Source organism: Muntiacus reevesi, chromosome 1, assembly GCF_963930625.1.
Source record: "Muntiacus reevesi chromosome 1, mMunRee1.1, whole genome shotgun sequence".
NCBI lineage: Eukaryota > Metazoa > Chordata > Mammalia > Artiodactyla > Cervidae > Muntiacus > Muntiacus reevesi.
Genome location: NC_089249.1, coordinates 257051126 through 257061704, shown reverse-complemented (window position 1 = coordinate 257061704; position 10579 = coordinate 257051126). Strand labels below are relative to the sequence as shown.

At 51.9% G+C, this 10579-nt stretch overlaps 1 long non-coding RNA gene across 2 annotated transcripts in view; it reads left to right on the top strand.

Annotated features, from left to right (window-relative positions):
• The first annotated feature begins 1408 nt into the window (after window positions 1–1408).
• Window positions 1409–10579, top strand: part of LOC136156355 (uncharacterized) — a 63390-nt gene continuing 54219 nt past the window's right edge. Inside the window, exon 1 of one of the 2 annotated variants that reach the window (XR_010660943.1) lies at window positions 1409–1594. This is a non-coding gene — a long non-coding RNA (uncharacterized lncRNA). Of the gene's footprint in view, window positions 1595–5404; window positions 5981–10579 lie in introns of those variants that run through there. The other variant, XR_010660944.1, reaches the window with a different exon arrangement.

Genomic DNA, 10579 nt, shown 5'->3' with positions numbered 1-10579 from the left:
ACTTCCTCACCATATTTCAAATAAGGAAAAAGAAACCTGAGATTGGATGTGACCATGGGTCACCATGTCTCACCTGATTCAGAATATGGAGGATGGGGCTTCCCAGGTGATGCTAGGGGTAAAGAATCTGTAGGGATAAAGAACCTGTCTGCCAGCAGAGGAGACATAGACTCAAGTTTGATCAGTGGGTCAGGACAACCCCCTGGAGGAGGGCATAGCAACCCACTCCAATATCCTTGCCTGGAGAATCCCACGGACAGAGGAGCCTGGTGGGCTACAGTCCATAGGGTTGCAAAGAGTCCAACATGACTGAAGCGACTTAGCACATACATATGTACACAGGATACAAAATTAATATGTAGATTATGGAGGATGGAGATGCTCTCTGGCTCATCTTCCAGGACAGCTCCCTGGATGTCCCTTTAAGAGCTTGGCTGCTGGTGCATTGCAGCCCCTCTGATGTCCCAAATGATCCAGCTCAATGACTGAAATTGCCTGGAAGGTTGAAGATTCGCACCTGCATGAAATTAACAGGGATTCATGGGCTTTCCCCAGCCCCAGTCTCTTAGTATCTTATGTTTTCATTTCATGGCGATCAAACATAAGGTCCAGCCCAGAAGAGGAAAGCCCTCACATATGGCAGCTCTGAAGGCAGAGGGTCAGGGGCCAGAGGATGGCCCAAGAGCAGGTGGGTGATGGGTTTGCCCTACACAGAGCTTTCAAGGGGGCTCATCTCGTAGACAGGAGCTTCCCTGGGGTTGGCAACAATAGTACTGACAGTGGCCATGGATTGTGTGGGCATCCTGAACCAGGCACCGAGCTGGCACTTCCCACATCCAGCTGGGGCTGGGGGTCACAAAGGGTCAGACACGATGGAAGCGACTTAGCAGGCGTGCACATGGAGATGCCAGGGACCTGTAGAGCCAATGTAGGGGCTTCCTTGGAAGAGGGGCCTCACAGTGTGTTCTGCTGGGTGGGGGGGGGAGGGAGCGTGAGAGAAGCAGGGGGAGGAATCAGACCCAAGCCTGCCTGACATTAAATTCCAGTCTGCACAGTAGCTAGTGTTAACATAAGACCCCCCATCTCTGGGAATACAGAAGATTCTCCCAGCACATGAGATCTGGCATCTATCTGAGTGCTTGGTGAAGTTCTAGATTCATCTGAACGGTGAATGGCATGACTGTTACCCTAAGGGCACAAGGACCCAGAAGACTGGCCCTCCACAGGTTTTCCTCCTCATCTCATCTTCAGCAGCTCAGAGAAGAAATCAATTTCCAATCACCAAGTTAACGAGTAACACGGTTGCCCCCGCCAGGGGCAAGGTTCAGGCATGTGCTCTCACTGAGCGCTGGATTGGGCAGGAGGATTGTGGGGGAAGGTGGAGGTGAATTCTGCCTCTGTGTGGAGCCACCAGCATGGACGTGGTCCACTGCCTGGAGTTTGCTCAGTAGAGCCCTCTGGTTGGCAGGGAGGCCAGGAGCTCCCTTGTTCCAGGTGGTGAGGAGACTCCCCATCTGTGTAGCATCCTCTTGTGGAGAGTGAGCTGAGGCTCGCCTCACTCAGGGAGCTTCTGAGCCGGCAAAGATGGCAAACAGTAAGTGCAGTGCGTCTTTGGGGGAAATGAATAAATGGACTCATGTGGGAGCGAGTGACATGTGCTAGAGGCTGGGATTTACCTGTGACCAGGAGCTGATCCCAGAGCCTGATCTTCAACTTCACCCCTTGCACTCGAGGTGAGATGGGCTGAGTTCTCTCCATTGCCACTGAAGAACCAGGCCTGGGAAGGCGGGCTGTGTGTCTGGGGCTGCATGCGTTTTGCGCCTGCAGGTAGAGAGGGCGTGTGTTTCTGCACACTCAGATGTGTTGTGTAGTTAGCAGAGCAGGTGGCTGTTGTCTCAGAGGTCCTGGGTGTTGCTAAACTCAGCAAGCAGGTGGCATTCTTTTTTTTTTTTTTTTTTTTTGCAGGTGGCATTCTTTTGCCTCCCCGCCTCTTGCCTTGCCCTTCAACAGGGGTGGAAAACAAACAGCAGAAGAGGCACGCGCGTGCGCACACGCACACACACACACACACACACACACACACACACAAACACACTCCATCATGCTCCTCCCCCTACTTCTCCCACCCCACCCCCCAGCAAAATACACTGTGAGGCACCTCTTCCAAGGAAGCCCCTACATCGGCTCTACAGGTCCCTGGCATCTCCACGTGCGTGCCTGCTAAGTCGCTTCAATCATGTCCGACTTTTTGCGAGCCTGTGGACTGTAGCCCGCCAGGGTCTTCTGTCCATAGGATTCTCCAGGCAAGAACACTGGAGTGGGCTGCCATGCCCTCCTCCAGGGAATCTTCCCAACCCAGGGGTCGAACCCTCATCTCTTATGTCTCCTGCATCGGTAGGCAGGTTCTTTACCATTAGTGGCACCTGGGGACCCCTTGCACTTGTGGGATGGCCATGCACAAGTCCTCACTGCAAAGAACCACCTGGGGTTGAGCATTAGCTTTCCTGGGCAGTGGTCTCTTTACAGGGAGATGGGTAGGGCGTATTTTAGGATGAGTTCCCTGGGAGAAGATTCTGGGCTGAAGATTTGAGTGCAGGAGGCTTCTTAGCATGTCAGGAACAACACCTGGGAGGGAGGGAGGGGGAAGTTGGGCTGCAGTGCCGTAGGAGCCGTGGCCTGGGCCAATCCCGTTGGAGCTCTGGAGCTGGGATAACTCTTCAGGGATGCTGCTCACCCAGGGGAGCAGCCAGGCCTTTGAAGCTTGGGGTGGACTGGTCCCTGGATGTGAACTCCCCACCGGAGTAGGGGATGGTGTGACCTTGTGCCCCGCAGCTTCCTTCAGAGAAGGGGTTCGTGAGGCTTCTGCAGGCAAGGTTCCCAGCCTGGGGAGAACCAATGCCAGGAAGCTGAAGGCAGGGATCTTCACCTGCACCAGCAGGTGGCCTGCACCACGGTCCAGGCTGTATCATTGTCAACTGGTTGCACACACCCTGAAAATGTGGAAGAACGCAGAAAATGTCCTTGTGCCGCTTCAACCGCTGTTGTTATCAGTAGTTAATTGTTGATTTGTTTTAGAATGTTGCCAGGCCTGAGTTCTTCGCCTTGGGTGTCCAAGTGCTGTATCCTTGAAGTCAAAAGACAAAGCTTTCACCTTTAGGGATGCTCTCTCCCCAATTCTCTCTCTCTCATTTTTTTTCCATGTTGTAAATGGTAGGGATTTCTTTTTTCTGTTTTTAAAAATTAATTTTTATTGGTGTACAGTTGCTTTACAAGGTCGTGTTATTAATAGTGGGTTTCTACTGTACAGCAAAATGAATCAGCTATGTGTATATAGGCCTCCTCGTTTTTGGATTTCCTTCCTATTTAGGTCACTACAGAGCACTGAATCCCCTGTACTGTACGGGAGATTCTCATTAGTTATCTATTTTATATTCAGTCGTGTCTGACTCTCTGCACCCCCGTGGACTTTAGCCCACCAGGTTCCTCTGACCACGGGATTCTCCAGGCAAGGATACTGGTGTGGGTTACCACGCCCTCCTCTAGGAGATCCTCCCGACTCAGGGATCAAACCCACGTCTCTTACGTCTCCGGCATTGGCAGGTGGTCACCTGGGGAGCTGTATCAATAGTGTATATGTGTCAGTCCTATCTTCCAGTGACTCCCACTCTCACTTCCTCCTTGGTATCCATGTTTGTCCTCTGAATCTCTCTCCCTCTTTTTCATTTTTGGCCCGGCCACATGGCTTGTGGGATCTCTGTCCCCCAACCAGGGACTGAAGGTGGGCCATGGAGCGAAAGCCCAGAATCCCAACCAGTTGGCCACTGGAGGCGGCCTGCTGAATGGCTCTTTGATGCCTTTATCCTTTCTTGCATTCCACCATCCCAACCCACCCCAGTCTCGTGGAAATTTGCTCACATGCATGGTGTAGCTATCCCCTCTATGGCCCCTGCCAAACTACCAGTGTGGTGTCACTGAACATGGGGATGGGAAGGACGAGTCATCTCGGGAGTGGGTTCCAGCACCTCCCTGGTGCAGGAGCAGAGGGAAGGGGCTGGGGGTGGGGTCCCCGAGGCCACAAGCGAGGCCTGGAAGAGCTGGCCTGCTTCCCTCTGCTCTGACAGCCTGAGCCTGCCTGGGTGTGCAGTGGCTTAGACTTGGTCTCCACCCTGTTTCCCCCGGGGCTTTCGCATCCACAGGACGAGCTTCTGAACGTGACTCTCTTCCTTTCTCTGCTGGTCCTCAGTTTCCCCTCTGCCAGATCTCCAGCAGGACGACACAGAGGTTTCCAGCAGGGGTGGGGGTTACGAAGAGGGGGAATGGGGCCTCCAGGGTGATGCTTCTGCCTTCGGGTCCGTCAGCTGAGCCCTTGGCAGAGCCCAGGTTCTCTGTCCTGCGGGCATTGTTGAGATGGTGCTAAGTGCTGTCTTCTGTATCCTGCGCTTAACAAGAGCCAGCACGTGGGATGGTGGCATCTCCGTGTAAGTGCTTTACACAGAGTGGGTGTCAGTGGAGTCTCATAATCCCTGCAGGAGGCATGCAGCATCATTTTCTCCACTTCACAGGGAAGGATGCTAGGTCTCAGGGAGCTTGTCTGAGGCTTGGACAAGTACATAGTAGAGCAGAGTTCAACCTCAAATCATTGACTCCAAAGCTTGTACCAGAAACCATTTCACTGTACACCTTCTCGAGTGTAGAGACTGTCAGATGTCAGACTGTCAGATGTCCCGTCCTACAAGGTCAGAAGAGGAGCATGAAGTGGCCACCCCACTGTACGTCTGTATACAGAGTCTACATCTGTGCTGAGAGTGATGCCACACACACTTCCTGTCTTTCCACACCAGGGCTTCTGGGACTAAGGATTGGTCTCCGCCCTGAGTCTCTCCTTCTGGGATCCACCACCTAGGAGATACTACTCAGTAGCTAAATTCATGAGCCAAGTATGGAGGAGAGAATGGATGGCTGCCCCAGCTCCCAGGCCCTCCCCTGCCCCGCTTGCTCCCCCTGCTAAAAGGGAGGCAGCGACCTGAACACTGCAGATGGAGTGGTGGCAGGTCTGTTTGGGCGCAGCTCCCGGGGTCCATTCCAGTGATGAACGTCAGAGCCATCCCAGTGAGAATGTGACAAGTGGAGAGGGTCAAGGGCCCTCCTTTGGGACCTCGGTGGGATGCTGGGGCCTGAGATGACTGGGTAATGTTGTATTTCCTCCTTCCTCCCCTGTCCTGTTCCAGGAGTCCCTTGAAAAGGGGCATCTGATGGTGATTAATGATTTCCAGTGTTCTCCGGATGGGGCTGGGCATGGTGCCGTGGCATTTCTAGAGAGAATATGAGTCAGTGTCCATCTGCGCCAACCTGTAAGGCTTCCAGGGCGGCTTGCAGGAGGTGGTGTTTTTCTCAGGAGCACGAGTCTGCCAAGCTGTTGTCCTTCCTATTATTGTGGGAACCTCCACAGGTCTGGCGTGTCTTGACTCTTTCAGCTCTGGGGGTATACCGGACATCCTGATGCCAGTGACCCTGGCGTGAAGAACGAGAAGACGGCTTAGGGAGAGGCTTGTCTCACTTAGTCTGCCCAGAAGTGCACAGCAGACCGTGTTTTGAGTGATGGGGTGGAAGGCCCAGGGTCTGTGCCAGGTGCTATGACCTGCGTGTGTGTGTCTGTTGAATCACAACACACATTGTGTGTTTGCCTGTGTGCAGGGGGGCACGTGGTGTATGCTCAGAGGAGCATGGGTCTGTGCACTCAGGCCTGATTTCCCGTGTGGGCCACACGGAGGAAGAATGTGTGTGTGACACTCTGCAAGGCGTGGGGAGGACCACACGGGTACCAGGACCCTGGGAGTGAGCCAAGGCGTCACACAGAGCACGTGGGCGGTGGCCTGCATTGCACAGGGGATGCATGTAACCTGTGAGAACGTGGGAACGATGGAACGTGCAGAGCAAGGGGGTGCGTGCGGGAGAAGCAGCCCACCCTGGATGGATTTGGGTGAGTACTGACAAGTGTCTGCTTAGCGGGAGCTAGCCTGCCTGACCAGGGGGCTGGAGTCGGGTGGAGGGGAGATGAGGGAGGGGGTTCTCAATGGAGGGCATTTCTCCCCACCTCCAGAGGACAGCAGGCCATGTCTGGAGGTGTTGTTTCGGGGTCATCACCACTAGGCAAGGCTTCCCAGGTGGGCTCTAATGGGATAGAACCTACCTGCTAATGCAGCAGACATGAGAGAATAGGTTTGATCCCTGGGTTGGGAAGATCCTCTGGGAAATGAAAGGGCAACCCACTCCAGTATTCTTGCCTGGGAAATCCCATGGACAGAGAAGCCTGATGGGCTCCAGCCCATGGGGTTGCAGAGTCGGATACGACTGACGCGGCTAGGCACACACACACCTAGGCATGGGGAGCTGTCTAGTGCCCGGGGGTCAGGGATGTGGCTCAGCCCCACGACAGACCGCCCGACCCTGAGTGTTGGTGGTACTTGGCAGGAGACCCGTGCGGCACGGCAGAGACACTAAGGGGAGGTCCGGCTCCCCGTGTGTGGGGGGAGGGGGAGAGGAAGTGAAGGCGCAGGAGGGATGTCCAGCCCTTCCCCATCCCCAGTTCTGCCCAGTGACAGATTCTCTAGGCTGGTGTTGGGAGGAGGTTCCCTGCCTTCACAGAGGACTGGAAAGGCCCACGGTGGGCGGTGGCAGGTGGTGGGGGAGGTGGATAAGGACCTTAGCAGAAAGACCTGATGGGCTTGGTACCTGTTTGCCCATTAAGTTTCAACCTAGATCTGCCCAACGTGGTACCCGTGCACGTGTTTCTTTCTTTTTGATATTTACTTATTAGTCTGTGCTGGGTCTTAGCTCCGGCATGTGGTATCTAGTTCCCTGACCAGGGATTGAACTTGAGCCCCCTGTACTGGGAGTGCAGAATCTTAGCCACTGGACCACCAGGAAGTTCCTATGTCCTTTCTTCCAAATCCCCATCAGCGCTGAATTAACTGTTCCCCGCACCATGTTCCCATCATGCCCAGCATGGTTCTCTCCCCAGCACTTCTGTGTTGCATTGTGATTGTTGTTTTGTGGGTTGGCGGTCCCCACCAGACTGCTCCCAGATGGCTGTGTGTTGATCCTTGGATCCCCAGCCCCTGACCTCATCCACCGAGCACCTAAGATGTGTGGGGACGCTTTGTTGACAGAATAGACAAATGGCGTGGTTTCAGTGGATACACCAGCAGCTAGCATGTTTTTGTCTAAGCACTTATCTTTCCTGGGGAACCACCTTTCCCCACTCTTTATGGCTCCAGAGTTCTGTATTTTTCCTGTTGAAGTATAGCTGGTTTACAATGTTGTGTTACTTACTGATGCAAGGCAAAATGACTTAGTTATATACACATATATGTATACGTGTGTTTTCATATTCTTTTCCATTATGGTTCATCACAGAGTATTGAATACAGTTTCCTGTTCTGTGCAGTAGGAACTGTTATTTGCCCATTCTATTAATATATACACACCAGTTTGCGTCTGCTCAGCCTAAACTCTCGATCCATCCCTCTCTCACTCCCCCTTCTCCTTGGCAACCACCCATCTATTCTCGATGTCCCTGATTCTTTTTCTGTTTCATATTTCTTTTTCTGTGTCATATTTCTGCTCATTTGTGTCAGGTATTAGATTCCACATATATGTGATGTCATATGATGTTTGTCTTTCTCTCTCTGACTTACTTCACTTAATATGATAATCTCTAGCTTCATCCATATTGCTGCAAATCTATGGTCCCCAAGTGCTGGTGGGATTTGAGCCAATTCAAGGTCTTCTGTGGGTAGAGGAAGGGCTCTTTGCTGTTTCCATGGGTGCTGCAAGGCTATAGGTTTGGGGCTGTTAGCAGTCATTGTTGCCACACGTGGAGAAAGCCTACTCGGGAATAAGGCCACTTCTCATGGGAAGCAGAGGTGGAGGTGGGGCAACGACATCTTTTGAGCCCCTGGATCCGACCGTGTCTGAAGTCAGTCATGCCTTTGGATTGCCAGTTCTAGCTTCGTGTCAGGGTTCTGTCACTTAGCATCACAAGTGCTCTGATTAACACAGTGATGCTGCCTGGGGGCGGAGCCAGTCTGGGATCTTCCTCTCATCTCCCCTCCCCACTCCAGCCTCCTGCACGATAGATGTGCACCTGGCTGACTTCAACCCATGGGGCAGAATCCTTCTGGCCAATGGCTCCTGCCTTAGAATAAATCTGTGTTTGACTGAGATCTCACGAAGGTGAAACGTTGTTGAGGGAGGGGCCTGGCAATGAAAATAATGAACCATAATATAATGAGATAGTAGACTGAGAACAGGAGGATTTCCAGACACTAGAAAGGGTCTGTTGTGTTGTGTGACTTCATCTGGTCACTTCCTCTCTTCAAGCCTCAGTTTCTCAGCTGCTCCTGACTGTCTCACTGGGTAAATGTAAAATTCAAATAAGATCAATTAATTTAGGTGAAAGGGGTTTTTTTTTTTTTTGAGGTGGACCATTTTTAAAGTCTTTATTGAATTTGTTACAGTATTGCTCTTGTTTTGTGTTTTGGTTTTTTGGCCAAGAGGCACATGGGATCCTAGCTCTCTTGTTCAGTTGCTAAGTTGGGTCTGACTTTTGCAACCCCATGGACTGCAGCGAGTCAGGCTTCCCTGTCCTTCGCTATCTCCCAGAGTTTGATCAAACTCATGTCCGTTGAGTCAGTGATGCCATCCAACCATCTCGTCCTCTGTCCTCCCTGACCAGCGATCAAATCCACACCCCCTGCATTGGAAGGCAAAGTCTTAAGCACTGGACCGCTAGGGAAGTACCAGGTGAAAGCATTTGATAATTTCACTGGGTTTAGAGGGTGAAGGGGACCAGGGAGGAGATTCACTGGAAAGGACAGATAAGCAATTGCTAAAGGGAAAGATGGAAGAGAATGCTTCATGGAAGTGGCCACCCACACGGAGGACTAAAAGTGGGTCACTTCAGCTCAGTCATGTCCGACACTTTGTGACCCCATGGACTGCAGCATGCCAGGCTTCCCTGTCCATCACTAACACCCAGAGCTTACTCAAACTCATGTCCATTCAGTCGGTGATGCCATCCAACCATCTCATCCTCTGTCGTCCCCTTCTCCTCCTGCCTTCAATCTTTCCCAGCATCAGAATCTATTCCAAGGAGTCATTTCTTCACATCAGGTGGCCAAAGTATTGGAGTTTCAGCTTCAGCATCAGTCCTTCCAATGAATATTCAGGGCTGATCTCCTTTAGGATGGACTGGTTGGATCTCCTTGCAGTCCAAGGGACTCTCAAGTCTTCTCCAACACCACAGTTCAAAAGCATCAATTCTTCAGTGCTCAGTTTTCTTTATGGTCCAACTCTCACATCCATACATGACCACTGGAAAAACCATAGCTTTGACTAGATAGACCTTTGTTGGCAAAGTAATGTCTCTGCTTTTTAAAATGCTGTCTAGGTTGGTGATAGCTTTTCTTCCAAGGAGCAAGTGTCTTTTAATTTCATGGCTGCAGTCACCATCTGCAGTGATTTTGGAGCCCCCCAAAATAAAGGTGGGTGGGGCAAAAAGAGAGGTTGTCTGTCTTGCTCAGGCTGGAGCCCTGATGAGGACTGTATAGCTGGCCAGGTGCCAGGTGATCACTCTCTACCTTCACTACCCTCCTAACTGAGAACCTGGGTAAGGGACCCCACCAAGATCCTTCTATTTCATTCTCTGGGAGGGTGACCACTGGGTAGAATGTTCCTATGGGGGTGCAGGCATAGCTTCTTTTCCTCTTGCCCCAGGGTCTGCTAGCTGAGCACATGTTTATTGCTTTCTGTAGTTAATGTGTGGGGCAGATGGAGAGGAGAGAGGTGATGTTCGCTCTTTGATAGGTCAAGCTTCAGGACTGGGAACATGTTTAGCTAATCTCAGGACAGGGGCTCCACTTTCAGTCCTCAGAAGCTAAGAGTAATCATGCTTCGTGTTGGATGAATAGTCATCCCCATTTGCCAGGCACTAAACTGGGTGTTGGCTCAGAGGTTAAAGCGTCTGTCTGCAATGCGGGAGACCTGGTTTCAATTCCTGGGTCGGGAAGATCCCCTGGAGAAGGAAATGGCAACCCACTCCAACATTCTTGCCTGGAGAATCCCATGGATGGAGGAGCCTGGTGGGCTAGAGTCCACAGGGTTGCAAAGAGTTGGACACGACTGAGCAACTTCACTTCACTTCAAGCTGGGTGTTAGTTACAGCATCTCCCTGTGAGATGGGATCATCATACCCATTTCAGAGGGGAGGAAAGTGAGGCTTCAGACGTTAGGTAAAGAGCTCAGGCTTAGCTAAAAAGGGGGGCAGTGGGATTTAAATGGTAAAATGCTGTGAAAGGAAAACAGGGCATCATTTTGGGGTTAGTCTTTGGAGTAGAAAGTAAAACTTGAGAGCTTCCCTGGTAGCTCAGTGGTAAAGAACCTGCCTGCTAATGCAGGAGACATGGGTTCCATCCCTAATCTGGGAAGATCCCACTTGCCATGGAGCATCTAAGTCCACGTGCCACAACTACAGAGCTTGTGCTCTGGAGCCTTAGAGCTGCAATGAGTGAAGCCCGTG